Source organism: Pan paniscus, chromosome 12 (assembly GCF_029289425.2).
Source record: "Pan paniscus chromosome 12, NHGRI_mPanPan1-v2.0_pri, whole genome shotgun sequence".
Taxonomy (NCBI): Eukaryota; Metazoa; Chordata; class Mammalia; order Primates; family Hominidae; genus Pan; species Pan paniscus.
In genome coordinates this window covers 61736376-61752455 of record NC_073261.2, presented here as the reverse complement: position 1 = coordinate 61752455, position 16080 = coordinate 61736376, and the positions used below count along the sequence as shown (strand labels likewise).

General features: G+C 42.2%; 1 protein-coding gene across 2 annotated transcripts in view; it reads right to left on the bottom strand.

Annotated features, from left to right (window-relative positions):
• SERTAD2 (SERTA domain containing 2) overlaps positions 1 to 16080 on the bottom strand; it is a 122520-nt gene that overhangs the window by 15792 nt on the left and 90648 nt on the right. The window contains exon 1 of one of the 2 annotated variants that reach the window (XM_034953272.3): positions 6188 to 6537. The exons of the other annotated variant lie outside the window; for it this stretch is intronic. The gene's annotated coding sequence lies outside the window, so the exon portion shown is untranslated. Of the gene's footprint in view, positions 1 to 6187; positions 6538 to 16080 lie in introns of those variants that run through there. 2 annotated transcript variants of the gene reach the window in all.

Genomic DNA, 16080 nt, shown 5'->3' with positions numbered 1-16080 from the left:
CGTGCTTTACTAGTAAAGACTAGCCAGCATTGCCCAACCTCCCATTCTCGGGCATAATGAAAATATTTTTTCTCCTGTATTTATAATTGCTTGGATGGGATTCTGTTTCAATCCTCCTGTAGCATCTTTTCCCTAAAGATACACTGTTTTTCTCCCTCACACTAGAGACCCTTAATAAACAATGTCAAGGGGGTGGGGAACTTAGAGTAGAAAGGAAAGGCTTTGCCAAAAGTATGTGACAGTTTTTGTGTTAAAAAAAAAAAGACTCAAGATATATATAAGTCTTACTAAAACAGGGAAATATAAGGTTTTAGAACAATTCTGTGAAAGATAAAATTACATCTTAGTTAAAACCAAAGGTGGCCTTCTAGGTTTTATTAGACAACTATTTGCCACTGAATAAAACTAAGGAATAAAAATAAAGTATGCTACTTCAAGAAATGCTTCAATGGAAGCTTTTCTTAAAAGTTAAAAATTAAAAACTAGTCATGCCTTCAAATCTGGATGCTTCATTACTATCAAAGAATCACTTAAAATATTCCTTACAAATACAGAACATATTTCATCTTATAACTTATCCGTGCAGTCCAAAGAGGAAAACCTGAGAAATGTTGTTTCTTTTACTTACTGTGCAAAACTGAACATTGTATTGTACGGCCTAAACTTGGATTCCCTAGAGAACAATATCACATTTCTACAACATGACATGAGTACAAAAATTTGAGGTGCAGGATAATAGAAATATACTTGAGACATGCAAATGGAAGGAAATAACTATTTTATGTAATACCTGTCCCATGTAAGTAACCTACATGTTCCGAATGTTTAATTTGGTTGCCTCTAAGAATTAGGTAGGCTAATAAGGTTTTACAAAGACAATTTAAACTTTGTATCATATACCTGAATAATTCACACACAGAAAATAATTGCAGAAAGAAAAAGGCAATGAGGATACAACTAAACTTGAGGGGAGTAAATGATACTTTGTAAATATGGCAGCCATTAAAGAATAACTACTTTGGGACTATTTTGAGATAAAATGTTTGTCTTCCCAAGGACTTCTGTGCATTGATAATGAATGGCTCATTGAACTTTAAGCTATGTCACTTAAATACAATAAAAATAATCAGAGTACCACACTAAATGTAATAACTATTTATTTTCTAAGGAAAATACTTCATAATTCTTCAATTACCTTCAATGGTCTTCATGGAAAGCCTTCCTCAACCTCCCCAGCCTGCCACCCCCAGCCTGCCACTCTATTCATTCTACCTGTCTTCTGGAGCTTTAGGAGGAGGCAGGAACCACCTGAAGAATTGAATTTTTAATGTGTAAACCAACTACTTGTCAGAGAGCTAAGAATCACTGCCAGTGAAACGTATTTTATTTTATATTTCTGGACATGGTAAAACTATTTAAAAAAATTAGTTTGCCTTAAAAAGTTCAGAAAAGACCACCAAGTTCCTGACAAGCAGAGAGGCAGAGCAAAAATTCTTCCACTCTGGATCATAGCACCCAAATTCCTCAGGCAGATTGGTTTTCTCTGATAGCATGGAAGACACAGGAGAGGTACAGATGGGCAGGGAGATGTCCCCTCAAAGAAGGAAAGAAATCTGAAAAGCAAATCTGTATCACCTATTATAAAATGGGATAACCACACAGGGAAGATCAGTTTAAAGCAGCTGCCAGCTCGATATCTCATTAGCGTGACTAGGATTTTATGCAAACCTGTTCTGGTGTAGAGATGACCTTGGGACTTTCAGATTCTCTGAGTTTAACTTGGGCAATACTTCTAAACACAAGGGTGGGGTACACCAGCAGGCCTGCTCCAAACCCCAGGAGCTGCAGTGCATGGCGTGGAATGATAAGCAGCCGGCCGGAGCAGAGGCAAGCAAAGCGCTAAAGGCTGATCTGGAGCAAGAGACTTTTGATCATTTAGTGTTTTTGACCATGGTCTATTCAAGTGTACATTTTACTTTTCTTCAACAGGTTCACTCAGCCCACTGTTAAACATCAGTGAGTGTGCATATGGATATACAGAATATATAGACATAGATCATGTCTGTAAGAACCAGAATCCCTTCCCCTTTACTATTGTATGGGAAAGTCCTTAGAAAATGCTTAGCTTCTTTTCAGTTAACTGCCTAGGAAGGTTTTTAAAGGAAAAAAGCTTAGAATTAATTAGTAACTCTGCAAAGCTACAGGTTTTTGTAAAGTGACAAAAAAGATAGTAAGGCAGACATGAATGAGTTTTAAGAACTGAAGTTTGCTGCTACCTGGAGTTACTAGAGAAACAAAGCTGCCTTTGGGCACCTCAAACTAGTCAGACCTGCTATAGCAGTTGCACAGTCAGCTCCAGATCTGTCCTCTGCTCTTCTCCCTCCAGCCCCCACCCCATGCCTCCGCATAGCTCAGTCCACTCTCTACTCAGGGTGGAGGTGGGCCGGGCACACTCACCCCTTGATCTGCTGTCCCTGTGGGGAGGCAGGGCCAGCTCTGGCCAGACAGTGTGCAAGTGTAAGAATAGGCCGGCCAGGAGCACAGATGCCAACTCCATTCTGAGCTGAAAACTGCAATGGGTGCGGAATACAGCTTAGGTGATCTTGGGTTTCCAAAATAGATCAATCAAATTGTGGGGTTTACTTCAGAGAATCCTAGCATTAAGTTCAGATGACGGACAGAGGATTCTGAGAAAAGACAAATGGGTCTTTCCAGCTTTGGGATCCCTCAGACCACAAAGAGGGCAGAATTTTCAAAAGAGAGTTTGCGCTGTCTATATGCGGTGCTTGTTGAAACTGGCAGTATCTGTTCTGTCCTATTAGAAATCATATATTATAAAATATATTGTGATGATTTTACTTTAAAATTTTCATTTGTATTTCAAAGAAAATTTTTAGACAGCCAATCATGTTTTGTTTGTCTCGTGATCTCCGAGAAAAAAAAAAAAAAAACAAGGAGTCTATTTATTACTCAGAATAGGAATGTCGTCTTATTGGGCTGACATATGCCATTCACAGATTCATACAAAGAATGAACTGCCACACAGTGCTAATGGAGAAAGACACTGCTCCACACAATGAGTGACGGACGCTCCAGGGGACAGTTCTGTTCATAAGGGTTTCCCAGCATCTGCACACAGGGCATAAGTTTGCCTTTAATATCAACTGCACTGGCCATTTGAGACAATCGTTTTTTCTAGATTAGTAGCCATTTCCTTCAAACATACTAAAACTAAATGAAATAGCCACACATTTCTTAAACAGGAGTCCTGGCTTGTAGGTTTCTACCAATTGCTTAATGAGTAATTATTAACAATATGTACAAAATATATGAGTTGTGCATATAAAGTGGCCATGGCACTTTTAGATTTTCATGTTTTGCTAGTCAGTATTAATTAACAGAAAGACCTATGAGAGCTGGTGTCACCCTTATTGTGAGGCCATTTTCATGTCAACTGGAGCTTGCCTTCTGGTGCCTTCAGTACACAACTGATCTTTGGACTCAGTAATCAGAGACGGCGCCTGCGCTTGCTCTCTCTCTCACGCACCAAGTAACTATTGCAACTAGAGCTATCTCCTATAGGATATGCCATGACAGTGAATACAAAATTTCTGTTGCCAAGAAGCTTTAAAAATTCTATGAGTGAATTAAAGTTCATGGCCCCAAATACGCCTATCTATACATAGCTTTTTCCACAGGTAATATTGACAAAGTGGTCTTGATTCTGTTGATATATGTGAAATATAAAATAAAGCTTCATACTTTTTTTTCTGTGCTTTTTAACAAGAAACCACAGCAAAAGAAACCTCTCAAAGTTTCTGTTCCAGCTTTCACCTTTCTTAGTTACTAAAATGTAAAATATTTTGTCTGAGGGTAATCTTGTAGTATAATTGGACACTGATAATAAAAGTAGCATGCTGCAAGTTGATAGAAATTTTTATGTATTTGCATTCGAACATCTTCAAACTGCCTTCATACGTTTTGTAATGTTTTTTGTGTGTGATGCATGTGTGTGCCTTTCTAAAGTAGTGTTGTAACTTACTCTGCCATTGGAACCCTGTTTAAAATAGCAGATACCATAAGCTATCAGTCACCACACAAATTTGAATGAGTTTTAAAATATCAAAATATGTGCTATTTTACTAGGCTCATTATCAGTAATAATTCAGTGTGTAGCAACTGGGCAAAATTCATATTTTAGCTTCTCAATTAAATAGAAAAGCTTTAAAGAGGGACAATTCAGCAAACAGAAGTGTAAAGATTTTCTAAATCTGAATTAATATCCTTCTCTTAGTTCTTCAAGGGAAACAAGCTTGAGCAGCTGTTACCTAAGACGCTGTGACATTCGCCTGACAATAAAACCGTTCCCTAGGACACCTCCTGTCACACATACACTTGGTTGGCTTTACAAAATGTGAGTCCTCTCCCTTACCTGTCTGAATGAAGTAAGGAAAAGGGCCGGGTGTTAAGGAAAAAGGGGGTTGGGGGATGTCAAATCCAAAATAAGATTTATCATCTGAGAACAACATGGTTATGTATATTTTAATTAGGGAGTGAAACAAGTAAAAAAAAAAAAACTGTTAAAGGATTCCAAACTTAATGAACGACACAAACAATTTTATATTAACATATAATACACCTCTAAAGAAGTCAATGAAGCTAAAGGAAAACTTTTAAACATTTGTCTCTTTTAAATAAAAAGAAAAAAAACCCTGAAAAAAACACAAAAGCAGAGATCCACAAACAAACTATTCTTGTTCACTCCAGAAGTTGGGATCTTAGGATGGATATTTTCATCTTCACAGCACACCCTAGCACACTCATATCAGAATAGACTGCTATAAAAAGGGGGAGGGATGGGAGCTGCCAGGGTGAGACATGCCTTCTGCTGAGCTGAGCAACTACCCCCAACCCCCATCGGCCAAGCAGCCCAGACGCTCTCAGGTGGACGGTCCTTCAGGGGCGGAGCGAAGCCAAAAGCCCACTTCACTCTTGTCAGGGACTAGTCTCTAATTACAAAAAGCTACTGTGAACACTTAGGGCCTCAGGAATCCTGGTGACTACAACTTCTAAGCTCTTTACACACATTATGGATATTTCTTAACATATATTGGGAAATCAAAAAGCGTATTTCATGAACAAAGCTTGAAAACATGTACTCTCTACCCTAAGCCCAACTGAGGCTGCCCAACTCGATTCAAATAAAAACTGCTGTGGTCTGAGGCTGGCTGTCTCACTCTGCTGACTGTCCTCCCCATTCAGTGTCTGTGAAAACTTACTTTCTACCTCCTGAAACGACTCAGCTTGCAAGCAAAAAGTTATTCCAATGCAAACTATACCTGATATTTTCGTGAAACCTAGAAACTAAACCTAAAACTCGACTCCCATCTCAATCTATTACTACCACTTCTGCTAAAGGTAAGATAACTTATAGCCAAGAAAACAAAACAAAATACGATTTTCTGTCCATGTAGTGGCCCTGTGACGACACCCCCTGTCTTACTGGTACAAAGTCTAGGGCTTGGGACAGCTGGCTCCCCTCAGCCCCCTCCCTTTCAGTCATAGGCGGTTACCACGAAGATGACTTGTAGATTTCTAACTTAAAAACCAACGAGACGTTAAGTTTAATATACATGTAGATCCCAAATCAATTCATTTGGGCATGGACGAAAAGAGGGTGGAGAGGAAGGTTTTCAACATTATAAAAAAAAACACCGGGAAATTCACAAAAACGCACTACAGTAAGTTGGATGCAAACCCGGCCACGGAACTCAAAAGTGAAGCAGCCTTCGCGCCAGCAATCCGAGCCTTAAAAAAAGTCTCGCACGTTCACAACAACACAACCGCCACAACGCGCACACACATCCCAGCTGTAGAGGCGACAGCTCCAGGCGCCCCCGCCCGCCGCTCGGCTCTCCGAGCTCCCGACCCCCTCCTGACCCCGGCCCTGCCCCCCAGCGGCTCAGCCCGCAGGCGCCGGGGGTCCGAGAGCGCGGGGCCGGGGCCGCGGGAGGGAGCGCTCCTCCCGTACCTGCTCCGTCCCCGGCTCCCTCCCGCGGCGGCGCCCGGCCCCTCCTCCGCCCTCCGGGCTCTCCCAGCCCTGGCCGAGTCCCAACACCGGCCCCCCATCCACCCGGAGCCCCCCGCGCCCGCGGATCTCCTCCAGCCCGACGCCGGGAGAACTTACCACATGCAGCTCCACCTGGGAACTAACGCATCAGGAGGGGTTTCCGCCCACTCCTCAGCTACTCCCGCTCCATGCGGAGTGCCCCGCTCCAGGGGCCCGAGGGTGGCGCCGGGGAGCGGGCAGCAGGCGAGGCTGAAGCTAAGACTCCGCCGTCCTCTGCCTGCGCGCCCCGAGCATTATACAATGGTGGAGGCGGCGGCGGCAGGCAGCGGAGGAGGAAGCAGGAGGCGGGCGGAGGGGGCGCCCTGACCGAGCGAGCGGTAGCTCGTGCTCCAGCACTCGCCGTGCAGGAGTGACGTGCGGCCCGCGAGCCTCCCGCGAGCTCCGGGCCCCGGCGCCGCAGGCCCCGCCCCTCGCCGCCCGACCCCGCCCCCGCCGGCCCCGCCCCGGCCCGCCTCTCCCCGGCGGTCCCGGGAGGCGCGATAAAGGCCGAGGCCGGCCGCGGCCGCCGGAGGAGCAGGAAGGGGCGTCGGGGCGTAGGGGGCGCCTGGTGGCAGCGCCGCCCCCAGCTCCCTGCCGGGCCGGCGCGCCCCTGATTTTCTCGTAAGGACGGGCTGAAAGAGGAGGGGAGACAGAAGGAGACACTCCGGCCCGAGGACCACCACTGCCACTAGTAACGCCCCCTACACACTCTAGAAGTGCTCAGGCGAATGACGAAGCGGCTGGTGACAAAGGCGGCGGCGAGTGCAGCGCGTGCACAGCCCGCGGAGCCGCGCGACCGCAAATATGACAAGCATTTGAGCTATTTGGCAACGTGGGGCCGGTCAGCGGGGCGGGCAGGGTCCCCGCGGGGGGCGAGGGGCAGAGAGCTGGCCCGGGCGCCCGTCTCGCTGCCTGCGGGGGTTCCTGGGCGGGGGTCCGCTGCGGGACACTCCTCCGAGGCCCGCACTGGTCCGAACGGCAGGATGGGGGCTCCAGCCGTGAGCCGGGGACAGAAAAAGTCCCTTGCCCGCGTGGCCTCAGCCCGACACGAGAAGTGGGTCACCAAGTCCACGGCACTTTGGGAGCCGGACCGAACGAGTTGCATCCTTCGGGGCCGGCCGGGCCTCGGTGCAGACCCGGCAGGAGGGAAGCCAGGCTAGGAGACGCAGCCAGGTCGGAGGCGCAGTCCTCTGCCCACAAGTTTCACATTGATAGCCTTTCCCTCCCGTGGAGTAAGCTTATGCTTGGAACTACTTAAATTTACCAGGGAAATTTATACTAGTTGGAAGAGAATGTGTGTATGCCCAAATGGTGAGAATTTAAGAGCACTAGGGAAAGAGGCCAGATAGATGGTTCCACTGGAAAATTAATGATTATTTTAAAAATTACACGTGCATTTAGCGTCAAGATGTAAAAAGCAATGCAGGCAGGCACCTTAAAATTTTGGCTGCCACCCCAATCAATATCATTTCAGATCACTTTGGAGTTTAATGGTCCACTATACTAGTTGTATTTAAGAATAATAAAGCTTTAAGACCTAACATAAAGGCGATTGTAAGTCGTTAACATCAAGAGAAATTTAGACTTGTTTAAACTGTTCTGTAATGATTTGTTATCAATCAAATTGATGATCTCATCGAAATTAAACTTGTGCTAAAATGTTGATAGAGGAGACAAAGCTTCTTGTTTTATCTTTAAGGAGGATGGAAAAGGTTTTTACTGGACCCTCAGTATAATTAAAGTCTTATACAGTATAACCTAAGCCAAAAGCTAATTATTTGTGGATATCTTTGCAAAGTCCCATTATAATGTCATTCAAAATGACATATTATGGAAGCTGTGCTCACCGGCCCTCTGCAGGTCTTGCTCAGTTTGCGCCTGAGTGGCAGAACATTCAAACATTTTGCTGTGAAGCCAAGATATTTTTCATTTCCAGAGTTCTGCAGTTTAGAGGGCATTAACTACTAACAGTTTCCTAACCACCCACTCACTTATACTTTCAGTGCTCACTTTAAGGAAAAGCCATTGAAATAGAAGCTGCAATAATCTCTTCCTGTGATATCTTTGTAGAGGAGGCCAGAGGCATTAGCTCTGTTGAATTTAAAGTGAATTTAAACTGCTATTTGTGAATTTAAACTGCTATTCTTGAATTAAAGTAAGCAGGAAGTTACACTTGCAGAACTTTTGTGACACTTGGGTATTTTCTAGCAAATAGATTACACCAAATGCAATGTTTCTGTATAAAATAACAGGATTTAAGTCAAAGTGACAATTTTGTGTCACTAGGATAGACAGGATTCTGCCGAAGTCCATAAGGTCTGTATTCTGTACCTGCTCATACAAAGGTTTGCGCTCTTAACGAGACCAGCAACCTGCGTTTTTTGGAGTGAAATGGTTTCCATCTCTTTATACCTCTGAAGGCTGTAACATCTTATCAATGCACACATTACAAATAGCTCCCACTTCCCCCACTTTTAGAATCTGGCATCTTTGACCAAGAAGTTAAAGTGAGCTGGCAGTTTCAACAGCTGCCAATGTGGTTAACACCAGCTGGTTAACCCTCTCCCTCCCCTTATGCAACCCCCTACCCCAAGGCTGAGCCACACATAGGCCAGGACAGCAATCTCTACCCAGCCCTAGAAATTCAAGTCTATGAGGATAAGGAAAGGCACTTTCCACACTTCTGAAGTCAGCTCCCTTCAGAATGCAATGACATGATTTGAAATATTTATTCAATAAAATATTATTTCAAATCATGTCATTGAATAAGCAGTGTTTAGTGAATATGTAAATTTTGTTCTCACTCTTTGGGAGATTTAAAAGCCCATTTAAGGGCTGGGTGCAGTGGCTCACACCTGTAATCCCAGCAATTTGGGAGGCCTAGATAGAAGGATCACTTGAGGCCAGGAGTTGACCATTCTGGCCAACATAGCGACACCCCCGTCGCCACAAAAAATGAAAAAATTAGCTCTGCATGGTGATGCATGCCTATAGTCTTAGCTACTAAGGAGGCTGAGGTGGGAGGATTGTTTGAGCCCAGGAGTTCAAGGTTGCAGTGAGCAATGACCACACCACTGCATTCCAATGTAGGTGAGATCTTGTCTCAAAACAAAATCCCATTTAAAATAATCCTACTCTGAGGGCCTCATCCAGAATTTAGAAGATCTGCCTCTCACTTTCATATAACATAACTTTAGAACAGTTATAAGAAATTAGGCTAGTCATCCACATTTAACTACCAGGAACATATCTGTTTAGGGAGAAAAGAAACATTCCTTTTGTAAGTATAGAACTGTGATGGTAAATTTTAAAAATGCTCCTGAGTTTAATTTCAGAGAAGTACTTCTCGGCATCATTTTGTAGTTCTGGGTACTAGTTTACGCTTCACTGCTTCTCCTTTGAAAGTTTCTGTGCCCTCACATCTTATAGACTAGTACACTAGTGCACTAACTGAAGGCCACTTTTGGCACTTAATTAGCACACACCAAAAACACAAGGGGCAAACTGGATATATAAACTGAGAAACAAAGACTTTACAACAGGTTTTGAACTTAATTTCATTTTTCCTTTGCTTTTATTAAATTTTTATCTTTCAGGTTCCACCTGAAATGCCAGTAATGATCATCCATCTATATACCTTGCAAATATTGGTCTTGGTTTTATGGCAAAAAAGATAAATGTTTCCGTTATTAAATGAATTGTATAGAGCCAGCTAGGCTAAATAAGCTTTTCATGGAAAATACGGAGATCCTAACTGTGGACTCATCATTCGGATAAATGAATATTGGAATAAGTCTTCAAAATAAAGTTCTGGAAGTCACATCACCTAACTGATTAGCAAGGAGTCAATAGAGGATACAATGATTTGGAAAAGTAAATACTCTCACAAAGATGGCACAGGCAGATTCAGTCCTTTTCAGCCACTAACAATTTAAAACAATTCTATTGAAGCAGCAAGTGAACTCCTCTACTTCTGCAAACTTTTCTCCATCTCTTCTTCCACCTGCTTTTGTCATGGTTTTTTTCTGCTCCTCCCTGAAGTCACAATTCATAAAAGCAGAACTGCAGCTCCAGTGAAGGCCCCTTTGCAAAGCTTTCCATGTTGTTACGTTGAACTGCTTTGCAACGACTGCTTCTTACCTTCTGAGGGGGGTTTCACTTGTCTGTTAAAGATATACCTTTTTCTCTTTTAAAAATCTGACAATATGTAAATCTAAACCTGAAACACAATCTTCATGGCAATATTTAAAGAAAATGCTTTTAAAACCATTTCCTTTTTTTCTAGCACTTGGGGTCAGTCCCTTCGAACTATTACTGGAGAAGATGGCTTCTGTTAGGCATCAGCTTCCTTCCTATTCCATTTTCCACTGAATCTTCAAAAGCCTTGTGCAGTCTATCAAAATGCAAAGAACCTTCTTGGTGACTCTGACAACTCCAGGGTTCCCTCCTGCAGGGACACTACTCCACTAAGACTGGTGGTCACTTCTCAGAAACATCTCCCATCCCCAGCTCCCTACACAACACACATTGCCTCTACGCATCGACTATGTATTTATTCCTGTCTATAAGCCATCCATCATTCTTGAGAAGTTCCCACTCTTCTCAAGGCACTGAGCACACTTCTAGCTTCCACAGAAAATTTCAATGAATGTTAGAAATTGCACAGACCTTTCTTGCCCCCAGGAACCAGCCTGGTGAGAGGAAAAGTCCTGGACTAGGAGTTTGAAGATCTTGTACACATTAATTACTTAACCATGATAAATCTATGACTTTTTAGTTTCTTAATTGACTGGTCACGGATTTAGGATCAGCACCAGTTCTGGTCAAAAGAGCGCAGGGTTGTTGAGTCAGGTGATTTCAGGGCTAGCTCGTCAGCCACAGCGAGCAGGGAGGCCGAATCAGACCCTCTGCACTGGGCCTGCTTCGACACCTGGCAAAAAAAGGAACTTGGACTCAAAGATTTCAAGAGCCCCTCCCTAGAGCTAAGAGTCTATGAAACAGTGATTACACTGTCAATATCCTCATGGAGGAGTTTTAGGGCTAAAATGAGATAAAATGCTTTGGAAGCTGCTCAGCTTGTCTGGAAGAATATAAAACCAAGTTCATGTCCACATATTTCTAAATGAAAGGACTAGAAATACAAATAAGGATAATGTGCTCTCTTCAATATGTTCTTTGAATTATTTTTTTAAGTCCAGAAGATGGACTTGAGCAGTTCTATCCATATTCTTCTAGATTTGTTACCCCTTAGGGTTCAAGTCACCCAGCTGTGAGACTGGGAATACCCCTACCCCCTAAGTTTGTATAGCAGCAGGGCAATTTACAAGGGGCTTTTTTTTTTTTTTTTTTTTTGAGATGTAGTCTTGCTCTTTGTTGCCCAGGCTGGAGTGCAATGGCACAATCTCGACTCACTGCAACCTCCGGCATCCTGGGTTCAAGTGATTCTCCTGCCTCAGCCTCCCAAGTAGCTGGGATTACAGGCATGCACCACCACACCTGGTTAATTTTGTATTTTTAGTAGAGACGGGGTTGCTCCATGTTGGTCAGGCTGGTCTCGAACTCCCAACTTCAGGTGATCTGCCCGTCTCGGCCTCCCAAAGTGCTGGGATTACAGGCGTGAGCCACCGCGCCCGGCCACAAGGTGCTTTCATATGGATCCACTTGTTTGCTCTTCATAATACCTTCCCTGTGCCATAGGCAGGGCAGGTACTACTACCCACATCTCATGGAGGACTAAACAGAGGATCTGAGAAGGACCTACCAATGGAATTCTTTATCAAGCTGACTCCAGGGTCAAAGAAAGTCTGGATCTAACATTCACTGAAGCATTCTGTGGAAGCCAGGAGTGCTGAGCGTCTTGAGAAGAGCATACACTCCTCAGAAACAGCAGATGGTGCAGAGCCAGGAAATACAGAGTCAACGTGCAGAGACTAACAGGAGGGTAGTGCTGGGCTAGGAACTGGATGCTGCTTAGCTCCATCTCTCTACATGGGTCATGGAATAACAATTCTATTTCTTATACAAAAAACTCCAATCCTGCCTATGCTTAGCCTTGTTAGCACCATATTTTATCCCACAGAATTAATAATCCACAACCACCACAACAAAAAAGAAATAAAACTCATCATATCCTCTAGCCCCTCACTCATTTCCAGTAAGGTTCATAACACAGTCATTCTTGTTTACCACCCTGTCTCTAGCCTCTACAGCACTGCCTGACACAGTAGGCATTCAATAAGGATCACTCAATAAGTGGACCAATGAGGAATGCTGAAGCACTTACACCAGCTTCAAAAACTCAAGAGGTTAATCTTTCCTGCTAAAATTTCTCTCATGAAGTATGTACTGTTAAGAGTTAATTTTAACAGGATCATTACACGGGGAACAACCTTGCAGATAAACACCAAATTATTGCCAGAATCTCACCATTCTGTACTTTTTAATGAAGATTCTTCTCTGCCTACTTACTTTAAGAATGAAAAGTATCAGTCAAATAACATTTTAAAACACAGCAGCATTTTATTTTTAGGTTAAATAAAAAAGCCACATAGGGGTTGAAGAAAACCAAAATATATGCTTAGGCCATCAACCTGAAGATAAATTAAAAAAAAAAAAAAAAACCATCTCTACTAAAAATAGCAAAAATTAGCCAGGCGTAGTGGTGGGTGCCTGTAATCCCTGCTACTCAGGAGGCTGAGACAGGAGAATCTCTTGAACCCGGGAGGCAGAGGTTGCAGTAAGCCGAGATCGCACCATTGCACTCCAGCCTGGGCAACAAGAGCTAAACTCTGTCTTTAAAAAAAAAAAAAAAGACTTATCTATCCAAATTTTCCAATGGCTACCTGAATGGTTCAAATGAGCATTTAACACTGTCACCTTCACACCCTTTTGTTCATGGAATACAAAAATATGACAGTAGTTAAGAATTTTATCTGTTAATTCTGAGGAAAAAATGGCAAAGTGATGACAGGAAAAATATTTTTTTTCCAAAGTATTACTCTAATGCTAAATGTTTTCATGTTTTAAAATCAAGCAAATTTATATGATTGGCTAGACTAAATTCTATCTTTTGGTTTACATATTCTTATATCTATTGTAGAAACTATCTAGGATTGAGTACCTTTAAGCCTTATAAGTAAAGAGGACTTTTAAGCATGGTGAATTTTGTAATGTAAATAATATATTTAAACCTTTTTTTGAAGTCTCAGCTATAAAAATTCTACTTAAGAGAAGTTAAAAAAAAAAAATCAAGACTTTAATGTGAATAGGTGCCCAGGAAGTGCCTCCAAGTTTAGGCTATGAGGCATCATTAGAAAATAAACGTGAACAGAAGATACAGTTTAAGTGTAAAACACAATATACAACTAAAAATGAATCAGCCCTTTGCCACATGAATTTGTATTAGTTTTCTAGGGGAGAGGTAACACTTGCCAAGACTATGTAGGCTTTACCTTTTAGTCGCTAATGCAGAATTGTCTTTTAAAGACCTGTTGCCAGAATAAACAAGAGGTTTTCAAAATTATCCAACCTGTCTAATAATACTAGTCTTTTGTTTTAAACTGGAATATATATATACACACACACACACACACAATTTAAAATTTATAGCCAGGCATGGTGGTTCATGCCTGTAACCCCAGCACCTTGGGAGGCTGAGGTAGACAGGTCACTTGAGGCCAGGAGTTCGAGACCAGCCTGGCAAACATGGCAAAACCCCATCTCTACTAAAAATACAAAAAAATTAGCTGGGCATGGTGGCACACGCCTGTATTCCCAGCTACTCGGGAGGCTGAGGCATGAGAATTGCTTGAGTCCAGGAGGCAGAGGTTGCAGTGAGCTGAGATCGCACCACTGCACACCAGCCTAGGCAACAGAGCTGACTCAAAACAAATTAAAGAATGAATGAAAATAAAATAAAATGTATAATTTTTGTTCTCTTTCTCTTTTTTGTTTTTAGTTTTTAAATTTTTATATCTAAAATTTCAGAAATGCAGAGTAAAGTCAAGTAGGAAGAAAATAAAGCAAGCAGCTCAGACACCAACACCACATTAGGTACACTTGTATAAGTAGTCAATTGTTTTTTCAAAAATATACTTTAAATATTGAACAAAAGATTTAATCTTGCTAAGTAATATTTGTTTCAAAGCGGTTTTCTTGGAGAAGTCTTGTTTAGGTTATAGGAAACTCCTCACATGGGCAGAGAAGCTGGCTTTAAGGAGAAAATAATAGTGTGAATGATCTATCTGCAACTTCCCTTTTTAAAAACAGAAGTTGAATCTGTAACACCAAATTTAGAAAGGAGAGTGGATGGCAGCAAATACCCTAAGAATATCATCTATAGCACAGACGCCCACTGCTGTTCTGTTCTGTTACAATTAAATGTACACTTTACAATCCTGAACTTGCTCAGACAATGCATATATTTAAAGATGATTCATTTAAAAGAAAACATACATCTGAAAGAGTCACAACAAGTCAAAAATCTCACTTAAAAAGTGCCAGATTCCCTCACTATGAGTGCAGAGCTATTCATTTGGCCTCTTTACACAGAGTGCAGCACAATCCAGTACTGGGCTACGGAAAAATCATTTTTGTGGGACTAATGTTGATAATTTCAACATAATTTCTGTTTAGCTTCCTTTAAGAAACTAAAGCCCAAATTACAAAAAGGTAGAAAAAATTTTTAATTAATCAGATACTGATTTTCAATCCATTCTGATTTGTTGCCCCTTTAAAACTGTGAGACATCATGCTTTTAGTTTTAATAACAATTAACAGCAATGAGAATAAAGATCCCAGAATTACTATTTTCTCATTACAGCCAAAAATGAAAAGTGAGAAAACAAACACCTTTCCAAAAGTTCATCAGATGAAAAGATAAAAATTAATGGGGAGCCATACCATTTAATGGACAAGAATACTTAATACTATATACATGCAGATTCTCCCCCAAACTTATCAACAAATTACATGAAATTTAAATCCCATATTTTCCTTCAATGGAACTTGGCAAATGAATCCTAAAATTCATCTGAAATAGAAAAGGGCCAAACACAGTTGTAATAAGCTTAAGGAACAAGATGGGGGACATGTCCTATCAGAGCTTATTATAAAGCTCTAGTAATTAGAGCAGAGTAGAGTTGACATAGGTACAGATAAATAGATCAATGGAACAGAATTGAGAGTTCAGAACCACATATATATGGAAGTGTAATACATGACTGAAGTGAAATTACAGATCAGTAAGGAAAGAATTCAATAAGTAGCTCAGGGCCAGGCACGATGGCTCACGCCTATAATCGCAGCACTTCAGGAGGCTGAGGCAGAAGGATCGCTTGAACCCTGCCTGGGCAACATGAAGAGACCCTGTCTCTACAAAAATTTTAAAAATTAGCTGAGCAGGCTGGGCACGGTGGCTCATGCCTGTAATCCCAGCACTCTGGGAGGCCGAGGTGGGTGGATCACGGGGTCAGGAGTTCGAGACCAGCCTGGCCAACATAGTGAAACCCAATCTCTACTAAACATACAAAAAAAAATTAGCCAGGCGTGGTGGCGGGCTCCTGTAATCCCAACTACTTGGGAGGCTGAGGCAGGAGAATCACTTGAACCTGGGAGGCAGAGGTTGCAGTGAGCCGAGATTGCACCACTGCACTCCAGCCCAGGCAACAGAGAGAGACTCCATCTCAAAAAGAAACAAAACAAAACAAAACAAAAAACCAACATTTAGCAGAGCATAGTGGTCCCAGATTCTCAGGAGGCTGAGGTGGGAGGATCGCTTGAGTCCAGGAGGTCAAGGCTGCAGTGAGCTATGTTGGTACCACTGCACTCCAGCCTAGGTGACAGAGCGAGACTGTCTCAAAAAAATTATAAATAAATAGCTCAGGGCCACCTGATTACCTGTATGAAAAATAAATTAGGTGCCTAATATTTACAAAAAAATATATTTCAGGTAGACTAAATAGGTAAAACAA